A 14631-nucleotide genomic window follows, 5' to 3' on the forward strand; every position below is an offset into this window, starting at 1 on the left:
TTCTGTCCCGCCTTTCTATGACAGTGTGTTATGTAATCAATCTACTAGTTCCTGGCTCCTCTTCCCAGGTGACCTTAGGTTGTCAGATGGATTCTTGAGGCCACTCTATGAGGAACTGAGGAAGACTGAGGCAGTGGTGAGCCTCTGGGCAGGAGATCACAGCAGGGCAGCCTTAAAGGAACAAAGATATTGGAGAGGGGAATGACCTAAATAAACTCTTTGCTCAGTCCCTCTTACTGCCATGGAGATGGTAGAATTGACTGGTAGGCAGAAGGGAGAGGTAGCCTGTTAAAAAATGGTTGTGACCTCCAAGGTAGACTGTAGCGAGGCATCTTGCACTGTAGGACAGAGGTAGTGTTACTATTTCACGGCAAAACGTTACACGAGGGTCACCACACGGAAGCCGTCTGGTGCCTTTGGAAAGGGAGATTTGTGCATCGCAACCTATATTCAAGTAGAAATTGCGACATGTTTGTTCAGCTGTAGTGAGGCCAGGTTCATAGAGCAAGCAGGAGCCAATTGAAAGTTGGGGATTTGGGGGGAAATGTGGACGCTGGGGTGCCTTTCGGTGCACCTTCTTTGGTTCACAGGGGCTGTGAGACTCAAAAAGGCCTTTACAAATCTCTCTATAAATGTGATGTCATACAGCGTGGGAGGAGGGACCTATGCTCGTCTTTGGTTTCTAATCTACCCTGTTGGATCCTGGACGATGATAAGTTTGGAGAAGCGCTCAAGTAGAATAGCTATACCTCCAGAGAGGTCAGGTGTGCCTGGGGCTACTGGGTCTAGGCTGCTAAAGTGTTAAGTGTGTGTCTTTTGGGGTTGTTCAAGCCAGTCAGAAATAGGACATGATTAATTGTTTGATGGTAAGTAGGACAGAAAGTAGGAAATAAGAGAAAAGCAGAACCCTTGGGGGTTTTCCTAAGCAGTCTAGACTCAGAGGGATGAGGAGGAGTAGGACAGGGGTCCTCCAGTGGGCAGCAGCAGGCTAGGGAGGGCTGCCGGCTGTGCGCTAGCTTAGGGAAATGGTGGGTCGCCTGGGCTGTATGCCAGGAGACAGAATTCTGGGGATCCGAGGCAGAGTGTAAGCAGGGCTGACATCTTCCAAAGTGTCTCTGTCGCAGGGATGGATTGATTAGGGTGGGAGGTCATCAGGAAAGCACTTTAGGGGATCAGGAACTTTGAGATGGGACATGCAGGGTCTGTGTGCACTATATTCTGCACCTGTAGGGAGTTTGGGAACCTTCTCCAGGACCAAGTTAGACCAAGAAGTCTGAGGCCTCTCCCCATCTGACTCTTGAGATGCTGTCGAGGGTAGGACGTGTGGTGACAGGAGGGGAAAACCTGGACAGAGCAAGTGGTGACACTGTGGCCAGCTAGCAGTAACAGCCGGACAGGGCAAGTGGTGACACTGTGGTGGCCAGCTAGCAGTAATAGGCTGGCCCACCAGGCTCATCTTCAGTATGCCATTATGAGGGGAACTGACTATTGGGTGTAACAGGAAAAGAACAAAGGGGAAAGAAATAGCCAATGGGGCCTCCAGGAATGTGAGGTGTGTAGAGTAGCCTAGTGTGTGCCTGGTCAAGGGCCCAGGAGGCAACAGATGACAGATGGGGTTGCATTAAGAAGAGTTTGATAAAAAGATTACAAACCAAAGAGAACAAGCCTGCACAGACGAGACCCTGTCTGGGAACCATAGTGGCTCCACAGGTACCAGAGGGAGCTGCAAGCAGATCTGGGCTGATGGGTCTATGTGGAGCCTGAAACCTGGCTTTCCTGCGCTTGCTGCCAGGAGGGGAGGAAGCCATTGACGAAGTTCTTTCCTGTCAGACTCCTAAAGCCACAGTAGGGTGACAGCAGAAGAAGGTATGCAGAGGTGGGAGCAGGAAACATCAGATCCAAACTGCAAAGTAGGGGATGCTGAGCAGACTGAGAGACATGGTGGCAGGTTAATAGGAGAGTGCAGGCAAGCGAGGGCTGGGCAACCCCAGCCCATGGTGAATGGAAGCCGGGAATGAAAACATGGAAGAGAAATCAGAGGTCAACACCAGAGGACAGCCAAGATGGAAAGGGTTGGGTCTGAGTCCTGAGTCAGGCAGTGTGACCAGTCCTCTCTCCAGAATAATAATAGGTAGATACATAATGGATTATGTATCTGCATAACCCATGTAGCCGAGGTAACCAGTGAAGAGTCCCAGCAGGCCTTGATGGCACTGAGGAGGCTTTCTATCACCATGGTGTGATTTTTATGAAATTAACAAGAATCAGGGTTAGGGATGTAGCTCAATTGATACTGCTTGATTGCGCAAGACCAAAAGCCCTGACTAGAATCCCAGCATTCAGGAGATGGAAGCCGGAGGGTGAGAAGGTAAGATCCATCCCTGGCTACATACTGAATTCAAAGCCAGTCTGTACTTGATAGAACCAAATGTATCCTAAATGTATCCTGGACTACAAAGAACAAAATGTATCCTAAATGTATCCTGGACTACAAAGAACAAAATGTATCCAAAATGTATCCTGGACTACATGTATCCAAAGAAAAAGGAATGAAGGATGGAAGGGGGAAGAAGGAAGGGAGGGAGGGTAGAAAAGAGGGGATTAAAAAGAACCCACAATGTTTCTCTGAAGGCCTGACCCAGCTAGTACTTACTGAACACAAGATTACTTAAATCACCCCAAGGGAACGAGCCTTGCGCTCCATCCTCCCCAGCCCATCAGATAGGGTTCATGCTGCTCTGTGAGTGCACATGTAGGATCTTGTAAAAAAAAAAAAAAAAAAGAAAAGAAAACAAAACACTGTCCCCCAGCAGGGCTAGGATAGGTACCCCAGATCTCCTAGGAAGATGATATCGGTCTCTGGAACCACCATGGGAAGCAAGACCCTAGGAGACTTTTCCCCCCTGATGATTAGAATTTAAGAGAGAGAGAAAAAAATCAAACACAAGGTGAGATGAACACAGGATGGAAACTAGATAGTGAACATCTACCGGAGGAAACACAGCCCTGCGTGGCCTTCTCCTGCCCTTCAGAATAAACAGTCCCGCAGCTCCAGGAGCTGGCTCCGCTGGGACACTGAGACTCATGAATGCTGAAACTGATGCCGGTGGCAGGCTCTCAAGATCACAGTAAATTACCTGTGAATAGCAGGGGCATCATAAATAGGTTGGCCTGTGGGTTGCTGATTTACTTCTTGAAATGGCGCTCTACTTCACAGCCAGACGCTTCCCCAGCACCACCCTCTCCCGCTGCCTGGTGCACACTCAGAAAGTGGTTTCCTCCAGCTCCTTGGGGTAATTTGAGTCTGAGAATGGGGGCAGATACTTCACAGCATCCCTTAACCACCTCCTTAATACCACTAACCATGAGGCAGGTGGCCTAACAGTCCCTCTTGACTGTCACTAGCAAATCTGAGCCCATTGTGCTCCTTAGCTGAAGAGGCTGTTGTGGCTTCTCCGGTTTTAAAAAGCAAAGGGGTTGGGTGATGGTGATCGCTCAGACGCTGGCTGTTAGCCTCCTTTCTAAGGGTGACCTGTGTGGGTTAAAAGCTGAGATTTGCCATTTAGTTGTTTCCTGTGGCTGTTTAGCAATGAGCTGAAAGCTAGGGATGTGGCCGATGTCAGGAGAACAGGTATTTTTCAAAACTCAAAGTCTATGAGAAAGAAAACTGTTGAATTTCCATCTATCTTTTTCCTTCTTTGTGTAGCAAATTAAAACAACAGACATTGCATCGCTCATGCCTCTCTGAGCTGAGCCACAAATATATAACGTCTCCTGTCGCCTCTTAAATTATCTTTGCTTTTGCCTTTCTTTCTTCATTTTGTTTTGGAAACAGGGTCTCCCTCTGTAGCCCATGACAATCTTGAATTCATGGCAGTCTTCCTATCTCCGCCTCCTGAATGCTAAACTTTCTAAAACCAGAGTGGTATCTTTTGTCAGCTTTAAGGTCTTGCCATACCTGAACTCCATTTCATGTCCTTCTCTTTCCCATTTATGTTCTATGCACCCTGCTAAACTTACCAAGCAGAACAAGGTCAACTACATCATCTCTGACTTATGCTAGATTGTGGGGGCTTAACTTACTCCTGACTTACTCCTCCATATCTTAACCACCCTGCAGGGATGGAGGCTGCTGTAGCATCGCAGAGCCCTGCTGAGTCCTTACATTGGCAACAGTTGCACACTGCATGGCCCTCTGCTGGGTCAGATGCCCCTGGGATTAGAGTACATTCAGTTACCGTGTCACATGTCACAGAGATGTTTGGAAGTTGTGCCTGAATCTTCAGCAAAGAATTAGTATCAGGACCACGGACTCCAGCACCTAAGTCCCTAACCAGTAGCTGCTTACATTTGAACAAAGAATCAGTCCCAAAGCCATAGCCATTTGAGATGTTCGAATTAAAATAGCCTCTTAGTTAAAGTGTTGCAATCCAACAATGGCAAGGTCTTGGTGGAAAAGCAGGTTCTGTGTCATCTCGGAGTGTTTGTCTTGGTTCAGTCGTTCAGTGAGTCCCACCAGGCACTCTAATAACACCTTGGACTTTCCCAGATGTGATGTGGGGTTAGCAATTTCTCCTGGGTACTTGGTAGCCTCAGCCTTGAGTCCTTGTCTTGGTTCTAGAAGGCTATGTATAAAGCACATCTCATGTCTGATGGAGGTGACTGTCTAGCTATGAAAGTGTCAGGCCTCTAAGTCAGAGAGCTGTGAAAGCCAGGTTATTTCTTCGACTGAGATGTTATGAGATGGATCCATGTATGCGTAGTTTAAATGCATACCTCCCTGCAAAGTTTAAGCCCTACGTGGGGTTCAGTAGAGTGGCCAGAAGGAATATCAAAGACATGAGCCCTGTGTCTTGGACCTTGGGGACATGGGCAGTGGTGGCATGGAGCATGCTACACAGTGGATTTATAATGTACTGAAGTAAGCCTGGGAGGGAAGGACGGCTGCCAGCAGGGACACTGTGAAGGACGTGTCATCTGAGAGGAAACTGGAACAAGGCAAAAAGTCTCTGTCAAAACCCCAAATGGGTGGTGCAACGTAAGGAGAGGTCTCTGCAAGGAATGGACAAGTGGAGCCTTCTGGATCTTCATGTGCCTAGCATTCGAGATCTTCGTGTGTGAAGGCCAGGGATGCTCTAAGAGAAGCAGGCATCTAATCTCTTAAGCCAGAGCCAACACCTAGAGCCCCACATTCCTCTCTGAGTGCTCAAAGGTGTTTTACTAATGTTTATTAAATTATACGAATGATTGTCTTCACAATGACATTTGCACATAAGTGTATACACACTGAGGCTTTCTTTTTGTCTCCCCCCACCTTCCTGCTACTTTCTTTTCCTCTACAGCATTCTCACTGAATTCTCCCCCATCCTACCATGCCGTTGGTAGTCGGTTTAATCTCCATTTCACAGATGGAGAGACTGAGTCCAGGAAAGGACAAGGCCTGGCTCCAAGCCACATAGTTGGAGATTGAGAATAAAAACACAGTGTCCTCTCAGGGACCAAGTCCCCACCCCTGTGCCCACCCCATACCTGGCTTTCTGCCGCATTGGAGTTGTCCCCCACCTCCAAAAGCCACATACCCTGCAGAATCCTTGGGGCATGAATAGTGGTGGGGTCTGTCCCTCTTCCAGCCACAAACTCTTGGGTCTTGGAGCCTCACATGAGTGAAGTGCCCTCAGGAGCCCTTTCTGGGTGGCCTGAGGTGCACCTTCCAAACTGTGCCAAGAGTGTGCCGGGTCCAGCCCATGCATACTACCCAGAACCCTGTAGCAGCACACCAGAAAATTCCAGTCCTTCCAAGTACCCCAGGGCAGCTGGAGACTGGATGTAGCAAATTATAACAACTGAAGTCACATCACTTGTGCCTCTCTGAAGTGAGTCATAAATACATAAATCCTCAAACCCGCCGTTTGGATCCTGGCTAATAGGTTTGAACCTTGCTGAGTCTGTAGGCTTTAGAAAGCAGCTGTGAGGAGCTGAGCAATAAATTGGATTGTAAAAGTACAGGGTAGGAAAATGATTGCAGCGTTTTCGCAATTACCTGGTTTCCCTCCGTCTACAGAGGGGAAAGTGCTCTCCCCCTCTCTCTCACTTTGTGTACGAGGTAAAAGTGTGACCCGGTTAAGTCTGTGTGGTCATTATATCATCACAGCCTGGCTTGCACTAATGGCTCGATACCCCAAGGCATGCGCCTGGTGTTTTACCCTCTCCACCCACATGCTCTCCCAGCCTTCCTGATTTTTAACTCAATGAAGGCGAGGTTCAAAGCCCAGGACCCAACCCAGGCAGCAAACTCCAGAACCCACTCTTGCAAGAATGCAAGGGGTACTTGCCGTTTCACTTCAAGAGAAAGAAATTAGGTCAATTTTCAGCTTTTGAATCATATTTCTGTACCATACCCGAGGAACTCCGGCAGTCTCTAGGCACCCAAAATTCAAGCACTGCTCCTCCCAACCAGAGCATCCAGGGCTTGTTCTGGGACCTCGTGACCCATCACTTTGTATTCCATCATGCTGCTGCCACCACTGTCCCTGAATCTCTGCTCCCTGTGATATTAAGAGTTCATATGTGAACTTTGCTCCATTGTACCCAAGACAAGCCACTTTCTATTTTTTGCTTTTCTACTTAAATTTTTCAAAGAATCCAAAATAGCACTTGCCAATTTTTTTAACCGCCTCCTCTTCTGAAATATTTAATTCTTCCTTGGGTGACTTAACATTATGTCAACCCAGGATTAAGTGCCATTTTCGAAGACAGTCTATTAGCCTGGAAAGGCAAGCCTTTGACCAGGTGGTAAAGACGGGGTGGGCCTCAAAGGCAAGGAGAAGCAGGGAAGCCACCTGCCCTTCAGCCAAGCTGAGGCCATGGCTGGCTGGCTTTATTAAATGCATACTGTTTTTTTAAAAAGCAGAATTCCCTAGCAAAGACCAATTTTAAGGGATTAATGCTGGGTGGATAAGTAGTGGGAAGGATGATAACAGCAACATTTAATTGGTGGAGGGGATAATGTCCACTGTGGCAGGTGTACAGGGTCTGTGTGGGTCTGAAGCCAGTGGGACTGAGGAAGTCCCCAGCCCTGACCAAGACTGGCCAAGAGCTGGGCTGTCCTGGCTGCTGTTTGCCTTAAAGACCAGTGGGAGAAGACAGGAGGGGAAAAGCATTTGAGACATGAAGGCTTTGATAATTTCTGCCTTTTTATTTGATGGTCTTAATTGAAGGCCTTGGCTTTCCATCTTAAGTAATTAAGTCAGCTGACGTTGCTCTACATCCACCCCTGAGGCCCTGCCTCACTTCCCACTCCTGAAGGGTCAGCCTTGAACATCTGCCTTCCATGCTTAGCTAAGTGGCTGTTAGTGCCTCTCATGTCTCTCTACATTTCTTGTGTCTTTGTCTTAAGCAAACCGATCTCTTGGTGTGAGAGATCCTTCTTCATGGACCCATGGGTCAGAGCTCAGCCCAGCAACTGTAGGAGGAAGAGACATTTTCTCCTTTAATCACGACCCACGTTGTTTTGCAAGAGACTTCTGGGGAGATGGCTCAGTGAAGTGTTTGCTACTCAAGTGTGAGGTCCTGAGTTTTTAGTTCTCCAGCACCTATATGTGTGCTAGTGTGGTGAAGCAGGTTTGTGATCCAGGCACTGGGGAGGTGGAGACAAGCAGGGTCCTGGAGCTGGGTGGTCAGTAGGCCTAACAAAAGGGAGAGAGGGAAGGGGGAAAGGAGGGGAGGAGAGGCGAGGGGAGGGGAGAGGAGAGGGAACAAACTGATTTCTGTGTGAGGAGAGGAACAGTCCTGCCAGGCTGGTGTGGGAAAATGTGACTTGTCAGGTGAACTCTGAGGTTGATTTTCCCAGTATAGATTGGGCAGAGATAAATGGCTTACCCTTTCCACTGGTTTAAAATGAAAGTGTCTGAAAATTTTAAGAGAAGCTATTAAGGACACTTTTAGCACCTTCCTATGCCCCTTGAGGCTGAGCCCTGAGTGAGGCAGAGAACACCAGGCCTCACTTCTACCTTGCCTCAACATCCCTTAGGTGAAGGTGGGGATGGAGGCTTCCCAGGGTGTCTCGCAGCTGGTTTTGCCCAGAAAGATGGACGTCCCTCCTCGAATGGCTGTTGCTCTGACTTCATGCTCTCCACTCCATCATCCCCCAGGTTTGCAGTAACTGCAGGCAAGGAACACAGTGGAAAGGGGTAGGGGAAAGGCTGCAGCCATCTTGTAGAACTTAAGTACCTGGGTGAGGGGTGTTCTCTTTGAGAAGCTTTCTCTAGCCTGGTGTGGTAACTGTGGTCCTAGCTAGCCGGGAGGCTGAGGCAGGAGAATGGCTTGAACCCAAGAGTTTAGGGCCAACAGGTGTAGTGTACCTGCTTACTCTTTGTGAGGTGGACAAACCCTGAGGTAGAGTCCCAGCCCCCTTTGGATAAAGTGGCACACACCTATAATCCCCATGCCTGGGAGGTAGAGATAGGAAGATCAGGAGTTCAAGGCCAGCCTGGACTACATAGTGACTTGAAGGCTAGCCTAAACTACACAAGACCCTTTCTGACGAGAGAGAGAGAGAGAGAGAGAGAGAGAGAGAGAGAGAGAGAGAAAGCCTTCAAGCTTTCCCTAAAATGAATGGGTAGACATAGGGAAGGATATGGTTATATAACTTGATCTAATAGCTTCCGTGTGTCCAACTGCTCACTTGTGTGTGAGAGCAAACACAGTCTTAGACGTGTGGAACTTCCTTAGTCCAGACCTACCTTATAGTTAATATTGGCTTAAGGAGCACTAAGGGATGGATGTTTTGAAAACGCAGATTGAAGGGAGCTGTATGATCCATCACAAACCATATTCTCTCAGTGGTTCCTTAAAAGAGCCTCCCTCACAGCCTCTGAACCAGTGCTCTCCTCTGTCTCTCAGCCACCCAGCCTTCCTGCTGTGTCTCAGCTCCTTCCTTACTGAGCCGGCTCTCCTGATGGCTGTTCTCCATATTGTTTCCAGTGTTTGTTGTTGTTGTTGTTTATTTGATTGTATCTGTGTCATGTGGCATTCATCAGCTGTGTTCTCCCTCTGAAGACGGCCCGCAGCTTCCGGTCATGTATCTCCCCAAGAAGGAGTTTAAAGCTTAGGTGGCAGGTGAGCACACACACACTCTTTGTCCGACTTAGTAAGTCTGCCTCTTTTAACAATGGCAACAAAGCCTTCAGAAGGCCCACAGTTGCTTTGTTGTGCTTAACAGAGTCTTCTAAATGTATTTTCAGGGCTGGAGAGATGGCTCATTAGTTAAGAGCACTTACTGCTTTTGTAGAGCATAATTCAATTCTCAAGACCCACATTGGGTGGCCCACAACCAACCACCTATAACTCCAGCTCCTGAGGATCCAGTGCCCCGGCCTCCACTGGCGCACGTGTGTGTGCGCGTGCGCACACACACACACACACACACACACACATACACACATACACACACATGCACACAGATACACACACATGCACACACACACCACACACACATACACACATACACGCACACATACACACATGCACACAGATACACACACATGCACACACACACCACACACACATACACACACCACACACACATACACACATACACGCACACATACACACATGCACACACACATGCACACGCGCACACACACGTACACACATACACACACATGCACACACACATACACACACATACATACATACATACACACATACACACACATGCACACACACATAAAAACACATACACACATACACACACACATGCACACACACATACATACACATGCACACACACATACACATACACACATATACACATGCACACACACATACACACACATACATACATATACACATACACGCACACATGCACACACATACATACACATGCACACATACACACACACATGCACACACACGTACATACATACATGCACACACACCACACGTACACACATGCACACACACACGTACACACATACACACATGCACATACATACATACATACATACATACACACATACACACACACACACACACAATTTTTCAAGACAGAGATTCACTAAGTGATCCAGACTGACCTCAGATTTATGACCCTCCTACCTCAACCTCCTGTATGCTAGAAGTTCAGGCATGTGCCACTATGCACATATGTGTACTTGTGGGGGTATGCCCAACCATATGCGTGTATGAAAATAGGTAGTGACAAATTTGAAATTTTGATTTATTTAAAAAACACAGAAATATCATAAGAACGTGTTTTCATTTTAACCCCAGGTGTGGGGCTGTAGGGCTGCTTCAGACTCCCCACAGCAGCTATGATTTACTTCATGCTCTAGCGGGGGGGCATGATTTTGCCAGCTGCACAGTTTCTATGATTGTGTGATGTTTAGAATTCTAGGGACTTTCCAGAGGGTATATAAATGCTAGGCCCCAAGAAGTGGGAGGTTGTTAGTGGGCCATTGGTTGTTCGCTGCTGTTTGTCCAGGTGTGTTAAGTAGTCGTATGCAAAGAAAAAATTAGATATCCTGATGGCAAATTTATCCCAAGGAATTCTGTCAGGCTGCCCGTCTGCCTCGCTGATGGAGGTGTTATGGCTGCTCAGGAGAGACAGAAGGAAGTTGGTGATAGGAGTCTCCAGGTATCATTCTCTGAGAAACCAGAAGGGCTAAAGTCTGGTCAGGATGAAAGGTTCTCTAGAGCACCAGTCTGTCTGGAACCTCCAAAGTGTTACAGTTCTCTGAAGGGAAGCCCATGCAGATGGGGCAGGTAGCCGGGATCTCTCTGACACTGTAACAGCACCAACACCAGCTGTAGCAGTGGTGGTGGCCCGAGGCAAGCAGCAGAGAGCAACAGAGCAAGCAGGAGGCTATGAAGAACAGCCGTGGCAGGGGCGAGAGTCCGGCCTGCTGGGCAGACCCAAGGTCCAGCGATGAATGCTTCAGGAAAGAAAACTCTTCCCCAGAGTGCTATGGCTCAACAAAACAGCCTCTCTCGGAGGATTCTTGGTGAAATAACTCATGCACTTTATCCCCTGTGGGCAGGGACTTTATAAACATTTTGGGGTGGGATGAGATCCAGGGGTAAATGCTTCTCATTGGCTCAGTCTGAGATGTTAGAGATGCTCTATTTGCTTGAGGAAGGACTTCAGGTGTTGTCCCTACGTGACTGATTTTCATGGCTCTCTCAATGAGGTGTTGTGGTTACATGTTCCAGGACAAGTAGAGCTTGGCAGGGAGCTGGCCCCATGCCTACCATTCTTGGTTCTGATATTTCCCAGGACTTGGGCCTGTTCAACCTTACCAGTTCTTCTGTCTGGTGACACGGTCCACTTGTCCCACGGAACTTGATGCCCCTAATCATCAGGAAGCAGTCTAATGGTAACATTGCCTTCTTTCTGACCCCTAACTTTATTCAGGGGTCTCTTTTCCTTTCCTCTCTATCTTTTCTTCTCTCCTAGCTAGTGTTAAGAGGTTGAAAGAGTGGAAGAAAAGGGGTGAGGAAGGGTGAAAGAGAGAACCCACAAAGTATGGAAAGATGGCTACAAATGAATGGATTGATTAGATAGATAGATAGATAGATAGATAGATAGATAGATAGATAGATAGACAGACAGAAAGACACAGATGAGAGAAAGATAATAGGCAGATGGATGGATAGACAGACAGACAGGTAGTTAGATAATAGACAGACAGATACAAATATACATCATTTTTAAGTTAAGACCTCTTTGTTCTAGGTTGCTTTTCCCACTATTTCTTTAGAAATTAAGTTAGGCCTTTTCACAGTGGAAATGTTGGGCCTTTATTATAGTGGATCCTTAAAATATATATATACCAATTTTTAAACTTGTTTATGTTTGAGCAGAACAGGTATAAGGTGGAAGCCAGTGTGTCCGAGAGCAAAGAGCAGGACAGCTGTGGCTGCCAGCAGACACTCCTATCTTGTAGACAGTAACAGAAGAGGTGTTTATCTCCCCACTACGCCTCTGAGAATAAGAAGCAAGAGAGCCTCATTTGGTTTCTGAGTCACCCACTGACTAAGAAATGTTAGGTTCAGTAATCCAAGTCTTCAGACCACTTCAGCTCCGCCTCCCGGGGTTATTACAGGCTTCCAAAGGGTTTGTGGGTAAAGGTTCCCAGAAGACACCATGAGTTATGCTCTAATATAAGCTTAAAATGTCCTCTATGGAGTCTTTGCTGTCTTATCTACTTTGCACAGGGAAGGGCACAGGCTGTCCTATGATGTGCATGTGAGAGACGATCTATCCGGAGCACAGAGGTTAAGAAGGAAATTAATAATATAATAGTTGCTCTCCCGGGAGCAAAAAAAGGAATTTCCATCCTGGCCCACAGAAAACAACTGACTGGCCAAAACCAGACTGTCATTCACGATGGCTTTAAGAATGTGTTTGCCAGGCTAGAGAGATGGCTCAGAGGTTAAGAGCACTTGGTCGTCCAGAGATCCTGAGTTCAATTCTCAATAACTATGTGGTGGATCACATCCATCTGTAATGGGGTCCGATGCCCTGTTTTGGGACACTCAGGCATGGTTGTGTGCAAGAGGCTGATCAGTTTCAGTTAAGAAGATCCCACTGGCAGCATGGGGTGGCTGCTGGAGGTTTGAGCAAGTTTACCTGACAGTCTCCAGCATGGCACATTAGTTTAAAAAGGTATCCTCCCACACTGCCTAGCCACTCTTCACACTGTGTGTGAATACGGGCATTTGTCCTTCCCATGACATCATACCACCTGTGACGTCACGTCCACCTTCCTTTGTTCACGCACACTCTGTTTATATATGAATTGGCCTCATGAGGCCTTTCCCAGCATGCCCTCATAGTTAAATGACACACAATGACTTTGCATACAGCTGTTTCCTCTTCCTGTCTAATAATTATGCCACGGTTCCTTCTCTGACCAGGACCAGGTGTGGCAGGGGCCCAGGGGATGAGCACATGTTTGTCTCCTGCCTCTCACATCTCAGGACCTAGCAGGTTGTTTTTCCTCTGCCTTTTGGAATGGATGTGCCCTGTGGTCTGAGGTCTTCACTGAGTCAAGGTGACTGAGTAATTTTGCTCTGTTGCTGAGCTGAAGGGTCTCCAGTGCTGACGGCCCTGTTACTCCTAGGTTTGACTGTGTTACTCCAGTAAGACAGTCTTAATTTGGGTTGAGAAAACTGTACTGCTTGTGTTCCTTGCTGTTGCCAAACGGCTGACTGCTTTCAGACGGGCCGTCTTTCTTCTACAGCGCTCTGTAGAATTAATAGCATTTTTTCTTCCTACTAATGCCCCGCTTGGCTATGGTAGGTTGGCTTTGAGTTGTCATGTAGTCTGTGCTTTGCTGTTTGCTAGACGCTTGGGGAATACATGTTTCGTGAGCTCTGTGCAGCTGACAGAAAAGCTTTCCGGAACCTCGTACCTCTTCAGGCCAGCAGCACAGAGGCAAGTGTGTGCTTTAGAGATTGTCAAAGGAAAGTGCTAAGTCCTAGAACCGTCTGCACGTGAGACTTCTGCCTGCACCTTGCTTCCTAGGTCCCTTGGCTAGCTCGTTTTAGTGACTTACATGTTCACGTAATGTTGCTTCCACTTTCTTGTTTACCCTTCCAGACGCATTAGCACTCGCACATACGTGCGTGTTGTTATTTTGAAATCAAATCCACGCCTGTTACACTCTGCTCATTCTTGATTCTGCATTGTTCAAACATTTTAAGGTTTTATTTTCTGGCCTTTTTTTTTTTTTTTTTTTGGAGGGGCTGGGGGAGTTGCTTTGCTTTGGGGTTCCTTTTTATTATTGTGACATCTTTAGGGTCTAACGATCGAACCAACTTGTTCCCCTTCATCATCTTCTCCTTCATTGGATCCCTTCAGCTTTTAATTCTTCTTGAGACAACAGTGGCTTCCAGTCTTCTCTGCTTGTGTTTAAAGTTGGAGTCTCTTTGATGCCCCCTGCAGACTTTGAGCGGAGTCTCCCTTGCCACTCTTCCCAACACTGTCTCTAAGGTCACCTTTTATTTTCTTCATAAATTACTCTTGAGTCAGAACTTCAGGAGGCCCGGAAGGTTTCTCTTTTCAAGTAAGTTTTACTGGGATAAAACTTGTGGCCTAATAACAGTGAGATGTTTGAAGCGTCCTGTAGAAATTTAACCACCAATGTTTTGTGCGGTTTCAGCACCGAGCTTAGATGTGAGAAACATCGAGTTCCATGCCTGTGTGCTCAGACGGTCTCTCCTTTCCTGTGCTTGGTTAATCAGTTTCTGAGAGAGAAGCCTGGACGTTCCCAGACTCTAATCCTGGGTTTCCCAGGTGCCCCATCGTGTTTTTAACCCAACCTACACAGTGTGGTTCTTTCAACCCACAATAACAAGGTTTATTTTTTGTCCTTGGGTTCTGGTTGGTCTAAATATACCAACTCACTTGGTCTTTGTTCCTTCTTCCCTTCCTCTTGCCCTTCCTTCCTTCCTTCTTTCCTTCCTTTCTGATAACACTGTTTATTTCCAATTATTCCAATTAAAGTCCTTTTCAAGGTACCACACAGGTGGTTATATGCATTCCCCATCTAAAAGTCTGACTATAAATAGAACCTTAAGCCCTTCACATTATACCCGTTGGCATACTTGTGTTCCTTCATTACTTTA

At 47.1% G+C, this 14631-nt stretch overlaps 1 long non-coding RNA gene across 2 annotated transcripts in view; it reads left to right on the forward strand.

Moving 5' to 3' along the window:
• The window catches only part of LOC103690480 (uncharacterized), a 104099-nt gene that overhangs the window by 68733 nt on the left and 20735 nt on the right, over positions 1 to 14631 (forward strand). The gene's annotated exons all lie outside the window — the stretch shown is intronic.

Source organism: Rattus norvegicus, chromosome 8 (assembly GCF_021556685.1).
Source record: "Rattus norvegicus strain SHRSP/BbbUtx chromosome 8, alternate assembly SHRSP_T2T, whole genome shotgun sequence".
NCBI lineage: Eukaryota > Metazoa > Chordata > Mammalia > Rodentia > Muridae > Rattus > Rattus norvegicus.